The sequence below is a fragment of the Palaemon carinicauda genome, chromosome 22, assembly GCF_036898095.1.
Source record: "Palaemon carinicauda isolate YSFRI2023 chromosome 22, ASM3689809v2, whole genome shotgun sequence".
Classification (NCBI taxonomy): Eukaryota; Metazoa; Arthropoda; class Malacostraca; order Decapoda; family Palaemonidae; genus Palaemon; species Palaemon carinicauda.
Window position 1 is genome coordinate 6,297,355 of NC_090746.1, and position 27,337 is coordinate 6,324,691.

A 27,337-nucleotide genomic window follows, 5' to 3' on the forward strand; every position below is an offset into this window, starting at 1 on the left:
GGCCTTTGTTGATAGTTTTTACTTATTTCTGACATTAGTGTTGTATCTCCATTGTCTGCTTACAAGAACTAAAATAGTAGTTCCATTATTAGAGTTGTTCCTTAACATTCTCCTGTTTAAGATTTGGGAATCTAATTATTTGTGGGGATGTCTGCAAATTCCTTGAAAAGATAATTTTGGGTATTCAGGAATTTCATAGTTATGTGACAGTTAATAAAGACCAAGATCCACAATTATATACAGTAACAGCAAATGCAAGACAGTGCTTTGACTGAAAAGATGTGTAAGCTCTTACTACACTAAGATTTTAAGGTTACTAATAGTAAAACATACTTATCCGGGGTCATTAGGTTCCAACCCCTCTATGGTTCAGGAATTTCACGGATAATAGGCCACTTAAAATCTACGGCTTTTAAAAAGTTTCCTTCCATGGATTACAGTACAGTACTGGCAATATAAATATCACCACCTGTGTGTGTGTGTGTTCCTAACGCTCTTATAAACCAATTATACATTCTTAATCATTTGTTATGCTAAATCGTACTTTAATTGTAGATATCCTTACATATACTGTATATAAAAAAAAAGATTTAAAATCGGAACACTCAACAGTGGAGATACGTAAACTGGATTTAATGATATTGATTAGCTGTATACTGCTGAAGCATTTAGATGGCGACCATAATGAGGTAAATCTACTGCACAGTAAAGAAGATTATTACTGCTTCTCTAGAAGCACCACTTCAGCTGGCACTTCATCAGGTGGTACAATATCTTCGCTGTCCTCCAGCAAAGTAACTTCTTTTCTTGCTGATGAAGTAGTGCCCATATCTTCTTTTTCTTACGAGTGATGAACATAGTAATAGACAATTGCTAACGCTGCTTATTCTGATGTAAAAGGATGTTCTTATGTACTTCCATGGCTTTGTAGATTGCCTTTCTGAACTTTAATTCACAAATCATTTACAGGTCCCAATCTTTAGGTATTGTCTGAAGTTACTTTGCTATTTTGCTAGAGTTGAGAGGCAATCAGTATAAGGCCGACCTCCTCTTCTTCCTCTGAATCTTCATGCTCTTCTTCTTAGTCCTCCCTTGCGGACTTCATCATATCCGTCAGATCTTCATCACTAAACGCTGCTAAGTTGGCCTCAATCAGGTCATTTACGTTGTTGGTAGTCATATCTGTGAAACCATCTTCTCTGAGCTATGTCACGAGTTTCTTTGCCTTATCTACTGCAAAGTGGGGGATTTCGTCAGGAGAGAATCCTTTATAGTCGTTGACTACTTCTGACTTCAATTTCTTCCAACAACCTTAGTGTTTCTTTCTTCATCTTCTTTATTAGCTTCTGGATATTGCAATGGTGTATCCACACCAGTGCAGTACTCCTTCAATGAGAAATCATTATCCGCATCCATAAACTCGACCAAATTTTGAAGAGAGTTTTGCATATAAAGTGGCGTGAAAGCACAAACAACTCCTTGATCCATGTCAAGTTTGGTTGTAAGAATTCTACCTGTATGCCCTCATAATGCAAGTTGATCGTGCGGCCTCCAGCATTGTCTATTAGGAGAAGCACTCTTAAATCGTGGCCTTTTTCGGCATGATAATACTTTACTTCGGGGATGAAACCAATCCTATGTAAGTGCTTTTGTTATCCTTTCCTTTTGGTTGTGCAGCCAATGCACTTGCAGCATTGTCTTACAGTATTTCTGTTTTTGAAGGCTCTTGGGTTTTTAGACTTATAGAGAAGTGCTAGCTTTATCATAAAGCCCACAGCATTTCCACACATTATAAGTGTGATGCGACCTTTGTAGATCTTCAATTTAGTGACTTTACCCTCCTCCTTCATAATAAAAGTTTGCAATGGCATACGTTTCCAAAAAAGCTCGGTCTCATCCATATTGAAAACTTGCTTGTGCAAATAACCCCCTTCCTCAGTGTTGGTCTGGAACATCTCCATGTATGCATCAGCAGTCGGTTTATTAGCAGAGGCAGGGACACACTCATAAGGTTGAACCTCCTTTGAAATTTATCAAACCAGTCATTGCTGGCATTAAATTTGGTTGGTTTTTGGGGGAGATGTCATAGATGGTCCTGCTTATGGGATGTTGTCACCCTAATCTGTTGATTTGCCGTTGAGGTGCCCTGCCTTCTCGTATATGGTGTTGGTATCCAGTAAACTGGGGGTGGAGGGTGCGGGCAAGAAACCCTGCCCCCCTCGTCAGTCTGAAAGCTTCACTTTTGTTTTGGCTGCTGATGTGTATGGCTGTACTGTCAGCTCCTGATCGAACTTTTCATTTTCTTTATCTTTTGCATTAAGTGAATGCTTGTTGTTGGATTGTGGAATGAAGGTTAAGCAAGAAAGTCTTACGTACTTGTTTGGGGAAGGGTAGACATTGCAACCGGTCTGTGAGTAAATTGGCTGTAGATTCACACTCCCTCTGTGCTTCTTGTAGGAGACATGATTGTTCGCAGTCCTCCCCATGCACCAAGTCCAGTTCATGGCCACCTGTGCAGTGGCAAGCATTCGCCTTGAAGGGAAAGAAGCAAGCTAAGCCTTTGCCAGTGTCTAGCTTGGCAACGCTCAAGAAGTCACTGAAGATATCTTTTGTCGCATCGGACTCCTCAGTCTGCTGCCGCTTCCCCTGTGCATACCCGTGTTCTTGGTAACATAGAATAGTTGATTCTCATCTAACTCAGTGACGATGAAATTGTGTCCTTTGGCAAGACAAAGGAGTTGGAGGTGGACAAGGATGACGTCAGTGTTCTGCCGGCCAAGCATGGTGATTAGCTGACGACTGAGGGGCTGATGGAGTTGCATAAGAAGCAGCAATAGGAGGATATGGAGGAGATTTCATCTGAGGTGGAGGAGTAGGGACAGTGTGACAAACCTCTCGCTTCAAATGAAAGAAGGGAGATGCTGAAAATGTGGGAAACCGTGCTAAATTCTGTAGAAACACATCACCCAGATAAGGCTTTGGAAGGGCAAGCAGCCAACCTATTTACTGAAAATCAGATGTTACATTTCCATACTATTTTGAAAAAAAAGTCTTCATCTCTAGATAGGTTCCTCGGGAAAGTTGAAAGTAAGATTTGTAAAACAAGTCGACAAAGTGTCCAGGAAGCGTAAATTAAATGATTCAATTACTAATGAGAGAGAACTCCCGATTTTTTAGCAGACGTTTTCATAGAGGGAAATTTTACGCCAAGCAGTAATCCTTTTTTCCTCATCCTTATGCCTCCCACAACTCAAAAGCAAAGTGTAAGTTAATTTGAAAATATTTTTTTTTTTTTTTTGTGAATTATTAATTGATATTCATTCAGGATGTTAGGGACTGTCATTTGTTCACCAAATTACATTATAAATCCTTAAAATATTAGTGTACAGTACTGTATATGTGTATTTATGGGTCTGCTGAATGCTTTGAGTAAATTTCTTTTATTTCTAATGGGAAAAGTTGTTTTAGTTTGCAAGCGAGCGCCAATAAAGAATTAAACTCGTTAAACTAATAAACCGAGGTACTACTGTAGAAGGATCTGAAGAAAATGAGATTGAGGCTTGTGGGGAGGTTATTAACTCATATTGCATTGTGTACCATCAAAACCATTACTAAATGGAACACTAGAATCCTTATGCTAAATGCCATGAGTTAGGGTTTGGATATGGGCAGGTTAGGCCATGAACTCTGCCACCTCACCAAGGGTTGTTAGCCTTCTTAGGTTGCCCGAATATAGCAAACTCTTCCATAAAATTGAGTTTTAAGTACACCACTACATACTTCCTTTAGGGTAAGTAGTATGATTTGTAACATTCCATCACAATCTAAATCTACTAGCCTTGTTTTTGGATGCTCCTGTGAATTTAGGTTTACTTTTTTTCTATGTTTAGATTCCTCTCTTGATCTCGTCCTGAGGTAAGCCTAATATATTCATCCATAATAGTGTCGGGTGAGCTCTCACATCAGAATTACTTTGATCAAAATCTTATTGTTGCCCACAGCACAGAACACAACAAATTAGGATTCCTGATTTGTAACAACAACCCACTTGAACAATTAAAACACATACTGTATATATTCCTGATCACATTAATGCTAACTAACATTTGAGATACCTGTTGAAATCCTACCGCTAGAGAGGCATGGGGTCCTTTGACTGGCCAGACAGTACTACATTGGATCCTTCTCTTTGTTTACGGTTTTTCCCCTTGCCTACACGTAAACCGAATAGTCTGGCCTATTCTCTACATATTCTCCTCTGTCCTCATACACCTGACAACACCGAGATTACCAAACAATTCTTCTTCTCACAAGGGGTAAAGTACTGCACTGTAATTGTTCAGCGGCCACTTTTCTCTTGGTAAGGGTAGAAGAGACTCTCTAGCTATAGCAAGCAGCTTTTCTAGAAGGACTCTCCAAAATCAAACCCAATGTTCTGTAGTCTTGGATAGTGCCATAGCCTTTGAAGCATGGCCTTCCACTGTCTTGGTTAGAGTTTTCTTGCTTGAGGGTACACTTGGTCACTCTATTCTATCTTATTTTTCTTCTTCTTGTTTTGTTGAAGTTTATATAGATATTTATTCTGATGTTACTGTTATTAAAATATTCTATTTTTCTTTGTTTCTTTTCCTCACTGGGCTATTTCCTTGTTGGAGCCCTTGGGCTTATAGCATCCTGCTTTTCCAACTAGGGTTGTAGCTTAGCTAGTAATTATAGTAATATAAACACTAGGTTTTATACTTGTAGAGTGTAGAAATCGACTGCCTACTTACTTGTGTTCGACAAATAGACTGAAAATGGCTTACTAATCCATCTATCATTGTCATATGCTGCCATATAGGCACAATAGTATAGTGATGCAGTTGTGGCTATTGAAGTGAAGGAAAACAGTAAACTTCTATAATACTGTAATAGGCCTAAATGTCGACATACAGTGAGCTTCGATTAGGGAGCAATATGGACCTTAGGTGACTTTCATAGAGATGATATTCAGAAACCATTATTGCTGTGAGAAAGGTCTTGCCATTTCTCAAGAATACAAATAATTTTCTATCATTTATAAATTAATATTTATCTGTATTGTTTGATTACATACTGTATTTCTTATTCGACTGTATCTACCGTACTGTACATATGACCAGTTTATTGAACTTGCTTTACTCTCAGGATTTCTATTGAATGTATTTGTCTGACATTGTTTCAAATGAATATGTCCATCCATTACTTATAACAAACATTCTTACAGCATGTACTTAACTTACTCGCAGTTAACTTTTGAAAAATGGATAAAACACAATTGAAAAATACATTTCAGTCAGGCCTTATCAATAGGAGATTTGCCATTCACTATAAAGCAATATTTATTATTATTTATTCACAATTAAAAATACATAACAGGCCATGATAAAAAAGACAAAACCCCATTAAAGTTCAGTATTACACAAAGTCGCGAAAGTTTCCTTATGTAACAATGTCCATCTCAACTTACTTTCTCTCTTTTGTTACACAAATGAGTATGAGTACTGTATTTTTTTTATATAACAGAGTGCTGTTATTTCTTTTCAGTGAAGGTACATTCACACTTGCATAAACGGGAATTTGCCTTAACGGATAAGAAAAAAAAGCACCGGAATATAGAACAACAAATGCATACTCATTTATATAACAAGGGAGGGTATGTTAAGACTGATACTGTTATATGAATGAATTTTCAAGACATTGTTTAATATTTTATTTTCACTTTTATAACTTTGAATGCTTTCCTGTATTTGGTTTAGTAACTTTAGTGTAACTATGAATGCTGAACTATTCCTTTTGTCTTTTCTCTCTAGACTGAAATGCATAAGTTTTATTTATTCATATAAGGAAATAAGGGTCTGGAAGTGTCACTGAGGGTGCATTAATTATTTATGGTTTTCCCTTATTTCCTGATATCTCAGTTATCTAACCCCCAAGAAAGGTAAGGTTTGACTTTATTCGAAAAAATCCCAGGAAGTTCCAAAGCAAAAAAAGATTTTTATGTTTACTTATACAAATTACAAAAGGAATTTTAGAATGCTGGAAAATGTTTTTGCTTAAGACTGAATAGCATTACAATATGTTCATTGTTATTACCATCTTAAAATATCCTGTTACATTGTAGATAACCAAGACTTAAAACTAGAACTATTTATCTACTTATATATATGAATTACTGTACAATATGACAAAGTGAAAGTAAGAGAAACTGGTAATTTAGAGGAGTAGAAGTTAGTAAAAGAAAATTTTGTTGGGATTGCAAGTGATGTGTGTGGCAAGAAGTTTGTTGGAGGCAGCATGAGGAAGGGCAGTGAATGGTGGAATGAAGTAGTGAAGGTAAAAGTGGAAGAGAAAAAAGAGGGCTTTTGAAGAATGGCTGCAGAGTAATAGTGTAGAGAAGTATGAAAGATATAAAGAGAAAAATGTGGAAGTAAAGCTCAAGGTAAGTGAGGCAAAGAGGGCGGCTGACCTTAGGTGTGGTCAGGGATTTGGTCGTTCATATGAAGAGAATAAGAAGTTTTGGAAAGAAATGAAGAGAGTAAGGAAGGCTGGCTCAAGAATTGAAGAGACAGTGAAAGATGGAAATGGAAGGTTGTTAAAAGGAGAGGAGGCAAGGAAAAAGTGGGCGGAATATTTTGAAAGTTTACTGAATATTGAGGATAATAGGGAGGCAGATATAATTGCTGTTGCAGGTATTGAGGTGCCGGTGTTGGGAGATGAGAATGAGAGAGAGATTACAAGAGAGGAAGTGACGAGAGCACTAGATGAAACGAGAGTAGGGAAAGCATCTGGTATGGATGGTGTGAGAGCTGAGATGTTGAAGGAAGGGGGTGTGACTGTACTTGAATGGTTGTGAGATTGTTTAATGTGTGTTTTGTGTTGTCAATGGTACCAGTAGATTGGGTTTGTGCATGTATTGTACCACTATATAAGGGTAAGGGAGATGTGCATGAGTTGTAATTCAAGGGATATTAGTTTGTTGAGTGTAGTTGGAAAAGTTTATGGTAGAGGACTGATTAATAGGATTAAGGATAAAACAGAGAATGCAATCTTAGAATTACAAGGTGGTTTTAGAAGAGGTAGGGGTTGTATGAATCAGATTTTTACTGTTAGGCAGATATGCGAGAAATATTTAGCAAAAGGTAAGTAGGTGTACGTTGCGTTTATGGGTCTGGAGAAAGGGCATGATAAGAGTTGATAGGGAAGCAATGTGGAATGTGATGAGGTTATATGGAGTTGGTGGAAGGTTGTTGCAAGCAGTGAAAAGTTTCTACAAAGGTAGTAAAGCATGTGTTAGGATAGGAAATGAAGTGAGCGATTGGTTTCCGGTGAGAGTGGGGCTGAGACAGGGATGTGTGATGTCGCCGTGGTTGTTTAACTTGTATGTTGATGGAGTGGTGAGAGAGGTGAATGCTCAAGTGCTTGGACGAGGATTGAAACTGGTAGACGAGAATGAGCATGAATGGGAGGTAAATCAGTTGTTGTTTGCGGATGATACTGTACTGGTTGCAGACGCGGAAGAGGAGCTTGGCCGATTAGTGACAGAATTTGGAAGAGTGTGTGAGAGAAGGAAGTTGAGAGTTTTAATGTGGGTAAGTGTAAGGTTATGAGATGTACGAGAAGGGAAGGTGGTGCGAGGTTGAATGTCATGTTGAATGGAGAGTTACTTGAGGAGGTGGATCAGTTTAAATACTTGGGGTCTGTTGTTGCAGCAAATGGTGGAGAGTGAATGAAGGATGCAAAGTGTTGGGGGCAGTTAAGGGAGTAGTAAATAATAGAGGGTTGGGCATGAATGTAAAGGGAGTTCTGTATGAGAAAGTGATTGTACCAACCGTTATGTATGGATCGGAGTTGTGGAGGATGAAAGGGACGGAGAGACAGAAATTGAATGTGTTTGAGATGAAGTGTCGAAGGAGTATGGCTGGTGTATCTCGAGTAGATAGGGTTAGGAACGAAGTAGTGAGGGTGAGAACGGGTGTAAGAAATGAGTTAGCAGCTAGAGTGGATATGAATGTGTTGAGGTGGTTTGGCCATGTTGAGAGAATGGAAAATGGCTGTCTGCTAAAGAAGGTGATGAATGGAAAAGTTGATGGGAGAGGTACAAGAGGAAGGCCAAGGTTTTGGGTGGATGGATGGAGTGAAGAAAGTTCTGGGTGATAGGAGGATAGATGTGAGAGAGGCAAGAGAGCGTGCTAGAAATAGGAACGAATGGGGAGCAATTGTGATGCAGTTTCGGTAGGCCCAGCTGCTCCGGTGCCTTAAATGACCGCGGAGGTAGCAGCAGTAGGGGATTCAGCATTATGAAGCTTCATCTGTGGTGGATAACGGGGGAGGATGGGCTGTGGCACCCTAGCAGTACAAGCTGAACTCAGTTGAGTCCCTAGTCAGACTGGGAGGAACGTAGAGAGGAGAGGTCCCCTTTTTTGTTTCATTTGTTTGATGTCGGGTACCCCCAAAATTGGTTGAAGTGCCTTGGTATATGTATGTATGATGTTGTTATATAACTTAATGTTTGAATTCTAAATGTATGCTTTTTTATTTCAACAGTATATAAAAGTTCAGTTAGATCGTCACTTACTGGAACTGCCTGTAGGAAGTCAAGTTTTAAGTCATCTTCAATCAGCAGATCTTCGATATGAAGTAGTAGATTCTGTTGTTCCTTGTGTAGCCAGTTTTACAAGGATTGATCCTCTCACTTTGCAGGTTTGTAATTTCTATTTATTGCTAACTTTCCTAAATTATATAAATTCACTTCAAGGCAGCCAACCAAATAGGTACCAGTGTTGGAAATTATACATAAAAACTCACATCCATGTTACCAACCCCTTAAGAAAGATATTTGTTTCATAACTGGAATACAAACCACGCTATTTAATTGGGGTATTACTTTCGGCGTAGCTGAAATGACGAGCCATTAATTTTTAACAAGGGTTAACTACCCATACTGCTAGTTAGCGGGGGTAGCTTGCTACCCCCCCCCCCCTCACACACTTGAGATTGAGCTCACTTTGCTTTCGGCTCGGATTGCGAACGGGCGTTACTACTTTTCATCCTCGCCGAATATTGGCATCTATTAATGAATTTTGCTTTTTCATTTTCTCTTTATGTGTGTGTGTGTGTGTGTGTGTGAAGTTGACTTCTGCGATCATGCGTACCTGCCCTGGACTCTCCGGCCGCCCTTGTGGGACATTTATGTCGGCGGTGGAGACTGATCCTCCCACCCTTTGTCCTTTATGCAGAGGTCAACGGTGTGATAGCGTAAATAAGTGTAATGAGTGTAGGGAGTGGTCTTCCTCCCAGTGGGAGAGGTTTGCGTGACGGCGGAAGAAGAAGTCCAAGCGGGATATTGTTCCTTTGAAGGAAGAAAAACCCAAGGCCTCTTCTTCCGTCTCCCGACCCTCCTCCGAAGCTCCTACTCGTTCGGTCTCTTACAAGAGACCGTCGAGTAGTAGCGTAGACCAAAGTTAATGTCGGCCAACCCCGGTTCTCGAGAGATGATGTTGCTTACCCTAGTGAAGCAGCCACACCTCTCCCCCCAGGTGAGGCCTTGTCACTAACCTCTCTTTTACAGATTTGGTCTTCCTTGGGACTTATGGGTGCTACAGTTCATCCACATGGGTGTTTCTGTTAAGCAATCATCGTCACCGTCAGAGGTAGATCCTCTAACCCTTGTCGACGTTATTGTATCAGAGGTGTCTCATGCGGTATCATCCAACTCCTCTGCCCCTCCAGACTCTTCAGCGGTTGCTGCCGACTTAGTTTCCCCCATTCCTGAACATCCTTCGAGGGGGAAATAAGTTCAACGTCTGTCTCTCCTGCTAGTGTTTCTAGTTCACTTAAAGAGACTCCTCTTTGGAGGACTGCTGCGGCGCACGGTCAGCTGGCTGATCCAACGGCCCCCAGAGGGCGCATTCATCGGAAAGCACGCCTTCCACTTCGCCTTAGAGGTCTCCCTTCACCAGCGGTGAAGAGGCACCTCTTTGGTTCATCGTCGTCGCAGCCGTCCCCTGCAGAGGAGCCTCCATTGTATTCTGACCTTCATTCATCGATCATCACTGCTCCTGTAACTAGTCTTGTGACTTCGGTCCTGGACCTCTCTGCTGATCGTTCGCGATCCCCTTCAGTGGATGGTCGCCCTTACAAAGGGCATGTCGACCATCCACCCTCCAGACCTGCCAACCTGCCATCACCGTTGCTGTCACCGGTAGAGCTTATTTTAGCTCTACCAAAGTGCGCAGCTGCCCGCCATCGCCCTGCAGCTCGCCAACCAACAGGACTTCAGCGCTCACCAGCAGCTCGTCAGACTGCACGTCAACACTACAGCGCTTGGGCGCACCCCTTCACTCATAGAAGGCAGCAGATTCATGCGCCTGCGCACCAACGCTCTCCAGCACGCCAGCACACTCTCCTGCGCGCCCACACGCCCATGTTCACCTGCGCACCCTGCGAGCACACACCAGGGTCACCCACGCGCCAGCGCACTACAGCGCTCTTGCGCTCTCCTGCGCGTCTGCGCTCTCCTGCGCGTCTGCGCTCTCCTGCGCGTCAGCGCTCTCGTGTGCTTATGCGCCCACGATCTCTTACGCGCCAGCGCCCACCTGCGCGCCAGCGCTCTCCTGCGCGCCAACACTCTCCTGCGCCCCCTTACTCTCCTACGCGCCAATTATCTCCCGCGCGCCAACCTGCGCGCCAATTCTCTATTGCACACCAGCGCGCTCCTGCACGCCAGTACTCACCTGCGCGTCAACAAATGCCTGCGCGTCAACAAATGCCTGCGCGCCATTATTCTCCGGCGCACAAACACTCTGTAGGCGAGACAGCAGGCACAAGGCAGCTCTCACCTGCGGGCGGGCACTCTCCTGGACATTCGCACTCTCCTGCGTGCCAAATCTCTCCCGCGCCCACTCACAGAGACATGCGCACGTGCGCCAAAACTCTCCCGCGTGCCCGCACGCACCAATATTCTCCTGCTCGCCCGCGCGTGCCAATATTCTCCTGCACGCACCAACAGGCACGGGCGCAGGATCTACACCCGGAAAGGTCACCATCGCCTCATTCCCCTCCCCGCAAACGCATTCCAGCGCGCCCTGTGGGAGAAAGGAAACAGGCACAAGCAGAGGCGTTCAGGATCCCTAAACTGCCTTCTAAGGTGGACCCACCTATTACAGTGACTCCTCGTAGGGAACCTTCAGTCCCTTTCCCTTCAGGGGATCTGTCTTACAGTGCATCAGTCAGTCAGTAGTCTTGATTCAGTGCCTTAGTCAGAGCTGTAACACAGGCATTCAAGCCCGTCCTGTCCAACTGCTTATCAGAGCAACCTATAGCTCTGGACTCAAGACACGGAACCATGGCTTCCTCTACCCCTTTGAAGAGGAAAAGAGGAGTTTCCGACGCGGTCACTTCCCCGAGGATGAAGCTGTCTCCGTGTAGACCATCAAGGCTAGTCCCTCCAGTTTCTCCCCAGGGATAATCTTCCTCCCTGTCAGATGAAGACCATCCTTCACCAAGGGAATTGCGTGAGGAGAGACACTCTTCTGTCGCACCATTGGAGGAAACCTCCCTTCACGCGGAGAGTTCCCCTCAATCTGAGACCAGGAGAGACATGACACTCAGGCCTTCGATGTTGGAGTCTTACCTCCTTCCTCAGAAGGAGTCCAAAGACTCCAAGACACTGCCAAAGTCCTCCACCAGGGCTAGAACGGAGACAGCCAGCTACTCAAGGAATGTCCGTGACTCACCGCAAGAAGAGCTCTTGGGGATAGAAGGAGACTTCACTGTGAGTCCAACATTAGGAGGAGACCAACAAGAATCAGAACATGCATTCTGGCAGATTCTGACTCTAATGAGGGTTCTCAATGGCTTTTCCGACCCAGAGATACTCCCTCGAGAGGCAAAGACACGGTCTTAGACCGCATCTTCGGCACTCAGAAAACCTCAAAGACCAGTGCAGCCCTGCCCTGGTCTTAAGGGTTGAAGAGTACCAGGGACAAGATCACCCAACAGCTCTCCAAGTGTGTTTCCTCCAACCGTGCTGGCTCTACGAACAAGCTCCTCCCACCTCCTCGCGTACAGCAAAGGAGGTACTTTGAGATCCTGGAGGAACCCAGTTCAGCTCTTCCACTTCACCATTCTCTGGAAGAGCTAACCAGGGGAGTCCCTCTTGAGACTCTCCAGCCGGCAGGACTCGTTCTCGGTGGCCAAAGTCCTTTACCAGGAAAAGGTACCTCACTAAGTATGCGATGCAAGCTACTTCATGGCTGGACATCTGGTTAGGGACCTTAGGTATCCTGATACGATCCGAGGATTTTTCCAAGGAGCGTACCAGGAAGGCAATGGAGACCTTTTTACTCAGGCACTTGCCGATCGAGTTTCTTGCCCACCAAGTTTCGAACTTGTGGGCAAACACTATTTTGAAACGTCGCGATGCAGTGTCTGAGAGGTTCCATCAACAGGTCCCAAGCGTCAAGATAAATAGGCTCAGACATTCCTCCCTAGAGGGGTCCCATCTGTTTGAGCCTAAGGATGTGGAACTTGTTGCTGAGAGGTGGAGGAAGTCTCATCGACACTCCCTCCTCCATAGGGCTTTAACAACCAAGCCCTATAAACCTCCAGCACCTCAGCAGTCCCGTCCAACCAAGACCGTAACGACGAAACCAGCAGCGAAGACACTGGTGTCTAATAAGCCCTAGGCAAAAAGTCCTCCAGGGGAGGAAAGAATCCTAGAGGGAGCAGCTGAGGCTGCAAATGCTAGGATAGGCACTCCCCCTGCGTTTCCACCAGTTGGGGGATGCCTACAAAGTTGCTCAGACAAGTGGAAGCAACTCGAGGCCGATTCCTGGACAATCTCCGTGATCGTCTAGGATATCGTGTCCTGTTCACAACATCTCTACCTCCCTTGACCAGAAATCGTGTTAATAGACTCCCTTGCCATGGGATCAGCAAGGGGGCAGGCCCTTCGGGCAGAAGTCCAGACCCTGTTGAAGAAGGGCGCTCTCCAAGAGGTCCTTGACGGGTCCCCAGGCTTCTTCGTTCGACTCTCTCTTGTAAGAAAGACGTCTGGAGGCTGGAGACCAGTCATTGACCTCTCAGCCCTGAACAAGTTTGTCAAGCAAACTCCATTCAGCATGGAGACGGCAGACACGGTCAGACTAGCTGTAAGATCTCAGGACTTCATGTGTACACTGGACCTAAAGGACGCGTACTTCCAGATCCCAGTCCATCCATCTTCAAGGAAGGAAGTACTTAAGATTCAGGCTAGACAACAGAAAGTACCAGTTGAAGGTGCTGTGCTTCGGTCTTTCCACGGCACCCCAAGTTTTCACCAGAGTGTTTGCCCTAGTGTCATCTTGGGCGCACAGGATTGGCATCCGTCTCCTCCGTTATCTGGATGACTGGCTAATCCTAGCAGGCTCGGTGTCAACCCTTCTTCAACACCGAGACAAACTTCTGAGACTTTGCCAGGATCTAGGGATCATGGTAAATCTCAAGAAGTCTTTTCTGCTTCCTACACAGAGACTGGTATACTTAGGCATGATCATAGACACTAATCTCCACAAAGCCTTCCCATCAGACGACAGGATATCAAGGCTGATAAAGGTCGCAAGACCCTTTCTCAGACGAGAAGAACTTCCAGCCCAAACGTGGTTACGTCTCCTCGGTCACCTTTCATCGCTGGCCCGTCTAGTTCCCAATGGTCGCCTCAGGATGAGATCCCTCCAGTGGCAACTCAAGCCCCGGTGGAATCAAACTCATGATTCCCCGGACATCCGGATCCCCATGGGATCAGAGGGACTGACAGACCTCCAGTGGTGGGTGACAGACGAGAACCTACGAAAGGGAGTGGAGTTTCTCGTCCTCTCCCTGGATTTGATGCTATTTTCAGACGCTTCAAAAAAAGGGTGGGGGGCCCACGTGCTGCACCACACAACCTCAGGCCTCTGGTCAGAGTTAGAAAAGTACCTCCACATAAATCTCCTAGAGATGAAGGCTGTATTTCTGGCCTTTCAACAGTTTCTGGCGGGCCACTCAGTGGTGGTGATGAGCAACAACACTACTGTAGTGGCTTACATCAACAAGCAAGGAGGTACTTTTTCGCTGCAGCTATCCCATCTAGCAGTAGAGATACTGAGATGGGCCGAAATCCACTCGATACCACTATCGGCATGCTTCATTCCAGGCCAAAGGAATGTGCTCGCCGACAACCTCAGCAGAGCATCTCAGAAAGTGAGTACCGAGTGGTCTTTGGATCATCTAGTAGCCAACAAAGTCCTGACTTTGTGGGGTTCTCCGACTGTGGACCTCTTCGCAACGTCCCTGAACTTCAGGCTTCTGCTGTATTGTTCGCCAGTCCAAGACTCCAAGGCTCTCCTCAAGATGCTTTCCAACAACGTTGGGACAACATCGACGTTTACGCTTTTCCCCCGTTCTGTCTGATGAGGAGGGTACTCAACAAGACCAGAACATCAGTCAATCTTTCAATGACCCTCATAGCTCCGCTATGGCATCACGCAGAATGCTTTCCGGACCTTCTGCAACTCCTAACGGAGCCCCCAAGAGAACTCCCTCCAGGACACAATCTACTCAAACAACCACGTGCCAACATATTCCACAGAGTTGTAGCTTCGCTACGACTTCACGCCTGGAGACTATCTAACATCTCTCTCAGAGAGGATTTTCGCAACAAGTTGCGACTAGGATGTCTGGATACCTGCATAAGTCATCAGCAGCAGTCTACCAGGCAAAGTAGAAAGTCTTCTGTGGTTGGTGTCGTGGAAGGGGCATCTCTCCACTCGATGCCACTATTCCGTCAATAGCTGAGTTCCTCGTGTATTTGCGTGAAGAAATGCGCCTGTCAGTCTCGGCAGTAAAAGGCTATCGCTCAGCCTTAAGCCTCGCCTTCAGACTGAAAGGAATGGACATTTCTTCATCGCTAGAACTTTCCTCACTCATACGGAGTTATGAACTTACCTGCCCCCAGTCAGAAGTGAGACCTCCCCCATGGAACGTGGTTCGAGTTCTCAGGTCTCTTAAGAGACCTCCCTATGACCTATTACGCCAAGCAACCGATCGCCACCTGACTTGGAAGACGGTGTTCCTGCTAGCTTTGGCTTTGGCCAAGCAAGTCAGTGAACTTCATGGTCTCTCATACGACATCGCCCATTCAAGGGGATGGGGAGAGGTAACGTTCAGCTTCGTCTCTGAGTCTATTGCTAAGACTCAGAACCCGGGAGTAGCGGATCCACGATTCGACTCCTTCCGGATTTTTAGTCTCCGTACTGTAACAGATGACCCAGACCATCTCTTACTATGCCCAGTGAGGAGTTTGAGGCTGTATCTTAAGAGAACAGCCGCAGCCCGTCCTCATGTGCCTGCTCTATTCATCAGCACAGGAAGGACCAAGAGGAGGGTCACCAAGAACACCATCTCAGCATGGATTCACAATGTCCTAGACCATGTACTGAATCCAGATCCTCCTCCTTCATGTCGTCCCAGAGCTCATGATGTCAGAGGTGTAGGTATGTCCCTGGCATTCAAGAGAAACTTCTCAGTGACGCAGGTTCTTCAAGCTGGGGTGTGGAATCGTCAGACCACATTCACATCCCACTACCTGCAAGACATGACCCACAGGAGACTCGATACGTTCTCTATCGGTCCTGTGGTGGCTGCACAACAGCTGGTTTAAAACCTCAAGCTCCTTATTGGACAAGTAGCAGAAGGTTGAGGGCATTGTTACCCAGTTTTAGCCTGTGTGAATGAAAAGGTTTGACTGGTCCTTATTCTTTTCTTCATTCTCCCCTCTCTTGGGGAAAGCAGCATCCTGGGTTCTCTGCATAGCTGACCTCAAACCACTGCAGGTAAACCATGCTCCCTTGTGTACCTAGTATTGAAACTAATACTGTTGCGTCCCCATACCCTGACGAGGTGGTATTGGGAAAGTCCTAGTTACACAGTTTTTCCTTCTAAAGAACTCGGAATAACTTTACCAGGACAGTCACACTTCTACATACCTCAACACACAGCTTGCGTCGGCAGCGGACCTTGCATAGCAAGGTTTTAGCGAGGTGCAGGGTCCTTATTTTTTGAGTACTAATACACTCAGATAAGGAGCCCCAGGGTAAAGCCAAAAGCCAGATTGGCTGGGACGTCCACCCTTCCTAATGGGTGAGTCACCCCTATTGAATAGCGTGATTTGTATTCCAGTTACGGAACAAATGACAAATTCGTAGATAATTTGTATTTTTGCTAACTATACAAACCTTAGCTATTTAAGCCCTATCCCCCTTGAAGTCCTACCTCCAGGCAAAGTGAGCTCAATCACAGTTGTGTGAGGGGGGCCGGTAGCAAGCTACCCTCCCCTACCCCTGCTAACTAGTGGTATGGGTAGTTAACCCTCATTAAAGATTAATGGCTCGTCATTTCAGCTACGCCGAAAGTAATAAATACATACATATACCAAGGCACTTCCCCCAATTTTTGGGGGGGTAGCCTACATCAAACAAATGAAACAAAAAAGGGGACCTCTCCTCTCTATGTTCCTCCCAGCCTGACAAGGGACTCAAACGAGTTCGGCTGGTACAGTACTGCTAGGGTGGCACAGCCCACCCTCCCACATTATCCACCACAAATGAAGCTTCATAATGCTGAATCCCCTACTGCTGCTACCTCTGCGGTCATCCAAGGCACTGGAGGAAGCAGCAGGGCCTACCGGAACTGCGTCACAATCACTAGCCATTCATTCCTATTTCTAGCACGCTCTCATGCCTCTCTCACATCTATCATCCTATCGCCCAGAGCTTCCTTCACTCCATCCATCCACCCAAACCTTGGCCTTCCTCTTGTACTTCTCCCATCAACTCTTGCATTCATCACCTTCTTTAGCAGACAGCCATTTTCCATTCTCTCAACATGGCCAAACCACCTCAACACATTCATATCCACTCAAGCTGCTAACTCATTTCTTACACCCGTTCTCACCCTCACTACTTCGTTCCTAACCCTATTTACTCGAGATACACCAGCCATACTCCTTAGACACTTCATCTCAAACACATTCAATTTCTTTCTCTCCGTCACTTTCATTCCCCACAACTCCGATCCATACATAACAGTTGGTACAATCACTTTCTCATACAGAACTCTCTCTACATTCATGCCCAACCCTCTATTTTTTACTACTCCCTTAACTGCCCTCAACACTTTGCATCCTTCATTCACTCTCTGACGTACATCTGCTTCCACTCCACCATTTGCTGCAACAACAGACCCCAAGTACTTAAAGTGATCCAATTCCTCAATTAACTCTCCATTCAACATGACATTCAACCTCGCACCACCTTCCCTTCTCGTACATTTCATAACTTTACACTTACCCACATTAACTCTCAACTTCCTTCTCTCACATACCCTTCCAAATTCTGTCACTAATCGGCCAAGCCTCTCTTCCGCGTCAGCAACCAGTACAGTATCATCCGCAAACAACAACTGATTTACCTCCCATTCATGCTCATTCTCGTCTACCAGTTTCAATCCTCGTCCAAGCACTCGAGCATTCACCTCTCTCACCACTCCATCAACATACAAGTTAAATAACCACGGTGACATCACACATCCCTGTCTCAGTCCCACTTACCGGAAACCAATCGCTCACTTCATTTCCTAACCTAACACATGCTTTACTACCTTTGTAGAAACTTTTCACTGCTTGCAACAACCTTCCACCAACTCCATATAATTCACATTCCACATTGCTTCCCTATCATCTCTACCATACGCTTTCTCCAGATCCATAAACGCAACATACACATCCTTACCTTTTGCTAAATATTTCTCGCATATCTGCCAACCCCTACCTCTTCTAAAATCACCCTGTACTTCTAAGATTGCATTCTCTGTTTTATCCTTAATCCTATTAATCAGTACTCTACCATACACTTTTCCAACTACACTCAACAAACTAATACCCCTTGAATTACAACACTCATGCACATCTCCCTTACCCTTGTATAGTGGTACAATACACGCACAAACCCAATCTACTGGTACCATTGACAACACATAACACATATTAAACAATCTCACCAACCATTCAAGTACAGTCACACTCCCTTCCTTCAACATCTCGGCTCTCACACCATCCATACCAGAAAGTAATACCCCTATTAAATAGCGAAGGTTTGTATAGTTAGGAAAAATACAAATCATATATGAATTTGTCATATTTTTGCATAATTTTCTATGTTTATTATTTCATAATGCCTCCTAAGATATCTAAGCAAAAACCTAGCTGAAGGAAAGGCATTGTATCAACGTTTACTAAAGAAAGTAGAAGAAAAGAGTAGTGCGCCTTCATTGTCTTCACCTCAATCCCAAACAATAACAACCTGTTGGGACTCCCAACCAATGGCGGCTACTTGCTCAACATAATAATCTTGGGTTCATTCAGCTGACAAAATTATTCATAATGAACGAAAAAGGCCTTTATACGTAAGAAAGGAGATTTTGAATACTGCAGACGAAAAATTCATAGACGATAGTGAGAGAATTAGTCCTTAGGCAGAAAAGAGAATCTTCACTTCTGAATGTATTAGTACCTAGATGTTCCTGTATACAACTTTTCTTTGACTTGTTGGCATTGGAATGTTTTTTGTGGATATGATTGACATCTTTGTGCTAGTGTGAATTGTGTAATATGCCCTGCTTCATAATTCCTCTAAAGATTGAAACTTTGTTCAACATCACTTAGGTGGATGGTACTTTGATTACTATTAGAAATTTTATAATTAGGAAATTCATGTAGTAGAAACAAAGAGGGTAAAGTGTTAATCATTTAACTAGTGCTGTAGCATTAAAATTTTAGAAACCGTGTTATAAGGGCTTCAAGCCTATGTGTGATTGTGATTGTAATTTTTTTACTTTTTTTCAGGAAACATTAGCTGAAGATGCTGTGATAATTGTACCATTGAAAGACTTCATAACCCTTGTTGAGAGGCAGGTATTTTATAATGGGGTTGCTGGTCTCTGTGAGAAGTGTAAGGAGTGGAAGAGTGCGCTTTCTGTCCCAAGAATCACTCTTGTTGTAGCAGGTGTTCAAATATATTTAAGGTACAGTATTCATAGCAACAAGTGAAAATTTACTTCATGTTAAGCAATGTAATTTCTGATCAGTAATTTTTTCATTCGCCTCCTCACTGTTTTCATTCTCCTCCCATCCATAGATATTCTGTCTTGACCTTACTTATCCTCAAACCTCAATCTACAAGAGATTGTCTTCACATTTTTAGTTTTCTTTCACTCCCTCTCTAGTCACTTCTACCAAAACATCATCATCAGCAAATATCATACTCCAGGGTACTTCCTCTCTGACACCTGCTGTACTAACATCCATCACAAGATCAAAGATGTAATGACTGAGAGTAAAACCTTGATGTAAACCCACTCAGACTAAACTTCCCTACTCTTTACTTGGTTGGTAACCTCTGAATACATATCCTGGACTATTTTTACATAGTTTTCTGAAACACCTTTCTCTCTCATACATCTCTACATTTTTTGCTTAGGTACACGATCATATGCCTTCTCCAAATCAATAAAAAAAAGATGTAGTCCCTCTGTCTTTCTGCATATTTTTCCATTGTTTGCTCTGCATAAATTGCATCTGAAGTACCTTTTTCTGGTATAAATCCAAATTTTTCTTCACTGAATGCTGTTTCTTTTCTTATTCTTCTCTTGTATAATTTGTTCATAGGTCTTCATACTATGAGATATCAATTTTATCCCTCTATAATTTGAGCAGTCCTGTATACTGTATTCCCCTTTCCTTTATACATAGGGACTATGATATTATTTCTCCAGCTGTTCTGCATTTTTGTTCTTGATTGTAGATCTATTTAAAGAGGTCCCAGAGTATATCTACCATCTCTCTTCCTAGACATTTGCACACCTCAACTGATATGCCATCAGGTCCAACAGCTTTTCCATTTTTCATTTGGTCAAGTGCACTTTTTATTTCTGTGGAGATATCTGAGACTGCTCTTACTCTGGGGTTTCCCTCTTCTCCTATTCTTCTGGAATTTTCTTCATTTGGTAGGTTCTCAAAATGTTCTTTCCATCTTACTCTTATACACTCATCCCTTGACAACACTCTCCCATTTTGGTCCTTGATCTGGTTGAGGTGTGTCAGATCTGTAATTGCTCTTTTTCAATATTTAACTTAGCCGGTGATTATATAGCTGCAACTCTGTTGCCCGACAGACAACTCTACGGTAAAAACTCGCCAGCGATCGCTACACAGGTTGCGGGTGTGCCCAACAGCGCCATCTGTCGTCCAGATACCCAGTACTCAATGTAAACAAAGACTCAATTTTCTCTCTGTCGAGCTATCGACAAGACGTACTTACTCGCTGTTGCTAAACTGGAGTTTTTCACATCTATTTGGTGAAGTACTATATTCTAGTTTTGAGCTTTCGCTATGCAGGTGTTTTATCTTCATCTTAAATCTTGAACTCGTTTTGGATAGATTTAATTATGGTGACAAAGAGAGTATGGACTTTCTTTCACTTTTAAATGGCCGACCCTTCCCTTAGACGGAAGTGTGTTTAGGCTTTTAGTAATTATCTTATCACGTTATAGGTCTATATATTTTATATCTCTCCGCCTTTATTAGGCCTCTTCGATTAACTTTCCATTTATTATAAACATATAAAAAACGACCTTTCCTGAGAGTAGGCGGTCCTAACTTGGAAACCGAAGTTAATCAACGTTGAGCCCTTTATATCGTAATTAGCTTTTAAAGAGCTAAGGATTTAAAACTTTTTAAATGTAATATTTTTTGAAAGAATTTCTTTGATAGTCTTCGTACTGTTTTCAAAGATGAACTAACGTTTAGTTTATTTATGCTACGCAGTTGTTGACGTTCAGGACGTTCAACATGCGCTCTATCGTTACGATAGAGAGAGAGTGTATCACGGTTTCACTTTGCAGTAAGAGTAAATCGATTCTGACGTTTTGTTCATTCTTTCTTAGCTTAAATGTTTTAAATTCTATTTTAAAGGAACTTTTTATTTGAAAAACCTTTCAGTTTTTTCCTTTAGTCAAATAACATGTTTTTTTGACGAAATATAATTGGGCTCTTCTCTTAGGTGCGAAATCAAGAGAGAAAGAGAGAGAGAGATAGAGACGGAGGGAGAGAGAGGAGAGAAAACGTTCCGTTCAAGCGGGTAACGTTGTTCTCGAGTTACTCTCGTCCCTAGTCGCTGTACGGGGAGGAAGGATAAAACGTTTTTAGTTTTTTATTCTCGTCCCCAGGCTATGTGCGGTGAGAGATTGAAAACGTAGTTATATGAACTTGTGTTTAGTCTCTTTCCCAGCCACTGATTTTTTTATCTTAAAATATGTTTTCTGTTTTTTGCTGGTATTAATGAGCTTGCATTATACGACTGATTTCGCAATTACTACCTTTCAATGAAGGGTAGAATTGCGTGTTTCAGGTAGAAATCAGTAAAAGTTTCGATTTCAGTGAAATAAGTGCAAAACAGAAAATCGAAGTGATAAAGTGATATGCGCAAAGTGTTACAGTGTTGCGTCCGAGGGTTCGTCTGTTCGTGCCTGTCGTTCACCTAGTCCGGGACCTCTTGCATGCTCCCAAGCCCAGGGGAGAAGTAATGTCAAACGACTTATGGGTTCGAGAGGCCTTGATCAACGAACAGACGTTTTCCCTCTATGGTATCGGGTGTATCTTACCAAGATCTCCCCTACCATAAGACGAGAGAGACGTTGTTTCTCCTCGTCATCCGAAGGCTTTTCGCATAAGAAACCTGTCACAAGGTTTCGAAGCCCTTAAGCGAAAGTCAGTCCTTTCAGGACAGGTCCAGCGTCCTGATTACAACCATTAGGACAGCTCTGACCCTATGCAGTCATCGGATAACTGCTCGCCGCCTAACAAAAGCGTAACACAGACTCCGAGAGTCTTTTTTTGTTGGCAAAGTGTTGCGGTCACAGACGTTACCCTCGTCTCTTACCACAACCATTTCCGTTGATCCTTAATGGGTTGTATGGCAAGACATGCAGTATATGCTTGCCTCCCTTATGGAAGACTATTCTGCCGATTAGTCCGTTGAGTCTAGCCGTTTATCTCATCGATATCCTGGCTTTCAGCCAACCTAACGTTCCTTTGTGCTTACTGTTGACGTTGGCGTAGCTTAGTCACGTCAGTCAGGTTGTTGAGAACCACACTCGATGCGGTCTCGTGTGGTTTTTCAGCCGCATTTGGACGTTAGGCCACTTGCTGATGCTCCTGTTGACGTTCAAGACGTTCACTAACAATCGGAGTTGACTTGTTTTGACGTTGTGCGTCAACCTCCGCATTCTAGAGTTGTTTTGACTGCTCAGTCTAGGCAGTCAAAGCAGTCTCGAGTGGACGCTGTGCGTCCTCACGCACCTGTTGTGGTTGACAGTTCAGTTGTTGACAGTTCACAGACTGTCAAGCAGTTACATGACGTTGCGTTCTGGTCCGCTACTAATGCACCAGTGAGTGTGGACTCTGCTTGTAAAGCATTGCCACCACGGTAGGTCTCTCCCTTGCTTGAGACTCAGCTTTTATCGGACAAGGTTCCTGTAGATGAGGAAGTTGCTGTTCCCCCTCCTACTGATATTCCCTTGAGGACTCTGTCAGATGGAGAGGAGCCTAAAGCTGCTTAGCCCCCTATGGACTTTAATTAAATCATGATGATTTTTTTAAGGATCTTTGTCCGGATCTTTTTGTAACTGCTGCTCCTCGTTCGCCTAAACGTCAGACCTTACACTAGGCCTAGCTACTTCGAAGCCGTTGTTTTTAAGCTAGTGCTCTCTCGCTCTCCTAGAGAGCTTTACGTTGGCTAGGCGACTGGTTTTTCACCAGGAGGAGTTTGGGGGATACAGCCTTTGCTTTCCCTTCTTTTAAACTGGTTTATAGAGCGAGAGTCTGATATGACACGAGAGAAGTTCTCGGCTTGGGAGTTCATGCCTCAGCCCAGATAGACTTCTCAATTCTCGTAGCCTCTCCCTGGCGCCTGGCCAGGACACGCTCCAAGTTTTTTACAGGTCAACCTCACAGCTGTTTTCGAGCCTTTGAAGTTTTGCTGTACAATTATGTCATGCATAACAAGGCTTTCAGGGATGGTAAGCGGTACCTCCTCAGTCGCTAACCCCGTCTGTTGCCGCACCTGCTCCCGTAGACCCTAAATGGGCTTTGCTGCAAGACATGCAGTCCAAGCTTGCGTCCTTGATAGAGGACTTTAATGCGGAGAAGGTTGCTACCGAACCTTCTGGCCAACAACCTTCCAACCGGTCGGTTGTGCGCCCTGTTGACGCTGAGGTAACCTACTCGCGTCTGCCAGTTGAGGTGGTTCCTCCACCGATGCGACCCAGTGTGGGTTGCCAGCCGCACGTTGACGTTAAGCGACGCTCGGAGGTGGTTGTTGACGTTCAGGACGTTCAACAACCAGCAGAGGTGACTTGTTTTGACGCAGTGCGTCAACCTCAGCAACCCGGTAGGGTGTTGACTGCACAACCCAGACGGTCTAGACAGTCTCGGGTTGACGCTGTGCTTCCTCGCGCACCCATGGTTGTTGACAGTTCACAGACTGTGCAGCAGTTCCATGATGTTGTGTCCGGCTCCGTCACGCATGCACCAGTGCGACCGGACTCAGCGAGCCAGACGTTGCCCACTCCGTTGCCGTTTCCTCATCAGTTTTCGGATGAGGAACCCTCTGATGAGGACGTTGCTGAACAACAAGACGATCAGCCCCCAGAATAGATCAAGCCCTGCTATCCATCCAGAAGATGCTGAAGAAGGAACGCTGCTCAGTCAGGCTGTGGATGAGTCTGGTAGGGACGCTGTCATCCGTGGAACATTTTGTGTCACTAGGAAGACTACACCTCCGTCCTCTTCAATACCATCTAGCTTTTCACTGGAAAAAGGACAAGACGCTAGAAGCGGTCTCGATCCCAGTTTCCGAAAAGATAAAGTCTTGTCTGACTTGGTGGAAGGACAATATCAACCTAAGAGAGGGTCTTCCCCTGGCTGTTCAGACTCCCAACCACGTTCTCTTCTCGGACGCATCGGACGTGGGCTGGGGCGCGACACTAGACGGTCGGGAATGCTCAGGACTGTGGAACTCGAGTCAGAGGAGCATGCATATCAACTGCAAGGAGCTGTTGGCAGTACATCTGGCCTTGAAAAGCTTCAAGTCTCTCCTTCGAGGCAAAGTGGTGGAAGTTAACTCGGACATCACCACGGCCTTGGCGTACATCTCCAAACAAGGAGGTACCCACTCACTGACGTTGTACGAGATCGCAGGGACCTGCTCATCTGGTCAAAAGGTCAAGACATCTCCCTAGTAACGAGGTTCATCCAAGGCGACTTGAACGTCATAGCAGATTGTCTCAGTCGGAAAGGGCAAGTAATTCCAACCGAATGGACCCTCCACAAGGATGTGTGCAAGAGACTTTGGGCCACTTGGGGTAAAACCATCCATAGATCTCTTTGCAACCTCGCTGACCTAGAGGCTTCCAATCTATTGCTCTCCAGTCCCGGACCCAGCAGCAATACATATAGATGCTTTCCTCCTAGATTGGTCACATCTGGATCTCTACGCATTCCCACCGTTCAAGATTGTCAACAAGGTACTGCAGAAGTTCGCCTCTCACGAAGGGACAAGGTTGACGTTAGTTGCTTCCCTCTGGCCCGCGAGAGAATGGTTCACCGAGATACTTCGATGGTTAGTAGACGTTCCCAGTAGTCTTCCTCTAAGGGTAGACCTTCTACGTCAGCCACACGTAAAGAAGGTACTCCAAAGCCTCCACGCTCTTCGTCTGACTGCCTTCAGACTATCGAAAGACTCTCGAGAGCTAGAGGCTTTTCGAAGGAAGCAGCCAGTGCGATTGCTAGAGCAAGGAGAGCGTCTTCCATTAGAGTCTACCAATCGAAGTGGGAAGTCTTCCGAGACTGGTGCAAGTCAGTTTCTGTATCCTCGACCAGTACCTCTGTAGCTCAAATAGCTGATTTTCTCTTATACCTGAGAAAAGGACGATCCCTTTCAGCTCCCACTATCAAGGGCTACAGAAGCATGTTGGCATCGGTCTTCCGGCATAGAGGCTTAGATCTTTCCAAACATAAAGATCTGCAAGACCTCCTTAAGTCTTTTGAGACCACCAAGGAGCGTCGTTTGGCTACCCCTGGATGGAATTTAGACGTGGTACTAAGATTCTTCATGTCAGACAGGTTGGAGCCGTTACAATCAGCCTCCCTGAAAGATCTCACTCTTAAGACTCTTTTCCTGGTATGCTTAGCCTCGGCTAAAAGAGTGAGTGAGATTCATGCCTTCAGCAAGAACATCGGATTTTCGTCAGAAAAAGCCACTTGTTCGCTACAACTTGGTTTTCAAGCCAAAAATGAGCTGCCTTCTCGGCCTTGGCCTAAATCTTTCGATATCCCCAGCTTATCGGAGATCGTAGGCAATGAACTAGAAAGAGTCTTATGCCCTGTTAGAGCTCTTAAGTTCTATTTAAAGCGTACTAAACCTTTACAAGGCCAATCTGAAGCTTTATGGTGTTCAGTTAAGAAACCATCCTTGCCTATGTCAAAGAATGCTTGGTCAGACTTTATCAGATTGTTAATACGAGAAGCTCATTCACATCTGAGTGAGGAAGACCGAACTTTGCTTAAGGTGAAGACGCACGAAGTTAGAGCTGTAACAACTTCCGTGGCCTTTAAGCAAAATATATCTCTGCAAAGTATAATGGACTCAACCTATTGGAGAAGCAAGTCAGTGTTCGCGTCATTTTACTTGAAAGATGTCCAGTCTCTTTACAAGAACTGCTACACACTGGGACCATTCGTAGCAGCGAGTGCAGTAGTGGGTGAGGGCTCAACCACTACAATTCCCTAATTCCTTATCCTTTTAATCTGTCTCTTGAAATGTTGTTTTTTTATGGGTTGTCCGGAAGGCTAAGAAGCCTTTCGCATCCTGGTTGATTTGGCGGGTGGTCAAAGTCATTTCTTGAGAGCGCCTAGATTAGGGGTTTGATGAGGTCCTGTTGTATGGGTTGCAACCCTTGATACTTCAGATCCTAGGGGTCGATCAGCATCCTAAGAGGATCACGAGGCTCCGTAAGGAAGACGTACTTAAAAGGCAGAGTAATTGTTCAAGTCGACTTCCTTACCAGGTACCTATTTATTTTGTTTTTGTTATTTGGATAACTTCTAAAATGAAATAAAAACTCTTAGCTCATAAAAGTGTAAACATATATTGCTGGTCTCTACCCACCCCCCTGGGTGTGAATCAGCTATATAATCACCGGCTAAGTTAAATATTGAAAAATGTTATTTTGATAATAAAATAAATTTTTGAATATACTTACCCGGTGATTATAAATTAAATGACCCTCCCTTCCTCCCCAATAGAGACGCAGTGGGACGAGGAGAAAATTGAGTCTTTGTTTACATTGAGTACTGGGTATCTGGACGACAGATGGCGCTGTTGGGCACACCCGCAACCTGTGTAGCGATCGCTGGCGAGTTTTTACCGTAGAGTTGTCTGTCGGGCAACAGAGTTGCAGCTATATAATCACCGGGTAAGTATATTCAAAAATTTATTTTATTATCAAAATAACATATTCCTGCTTTTTGCTATTTAATTGATCACTTTCTGATGTCCGGATGTTTCTAAATTCTCATTCAACTCTTCTTTCCTTCTACCTTTGTTGTAGCTACAGTACATTTTGCTTCTTTATTTGCCATCTTCTAAGCTATTTCATTTTCCACAGAACTATTTCTTTCATACGCTATTGTTGCTACCCGTTTTCTCTTTTATTTTATCGTGCGTATCTGGGTTCCACCACCTGCTCCCTTTGTTATTGGGTGGTCCTCTACCTGATGTTTTCCCCAATAATTCTTCAGCTGTTCTCGTTATCATTGTGATATTTTCTACTCGCCAGATGTTCACATCGTCTGCTAATCTTATGCTGCGTAGGACTGCTTCCTTAAATCTCTCTCTCTGATTTCTTGATCTATTAACCTCCTCCACTTTATCCTAGGCTGCACCCTCATTTTCCTTTGTGCCACCTTTTGTATCCAATAATCTGACACAACTAACCTATGGTGAGGGCTGACAGTTTCACCTTTTATTACTTTTCAATTTTTTACTTCCTCCTGATAATTCATTCTACACAAAAGAAGATCTATTTGTGTCTCACCTTCCACTACTATATGTTGTATAATAACTACTTCTAAAAAACAGTTCTGTTTATTGCCTTATCAAAATATAATGCAAAATCTACAATT

The 27,337-nt window shown here is 44.1% G+C and overlaps 1 protein-coding gene across 1 annotated transcript in view; it reads left to right on the forward strand.

Moving 5' to 3' along the window:
• Nucleotides 1-27,337, forward strand: part of mms4 (Methyl methanesulfonate sensitivity 4) — a 249,316-nt gene that overhangs the window by 128,663 nt on the left and 93,316 nt on the right. The gene's annotated exons all lie outside the window — the stretch shown is intronic.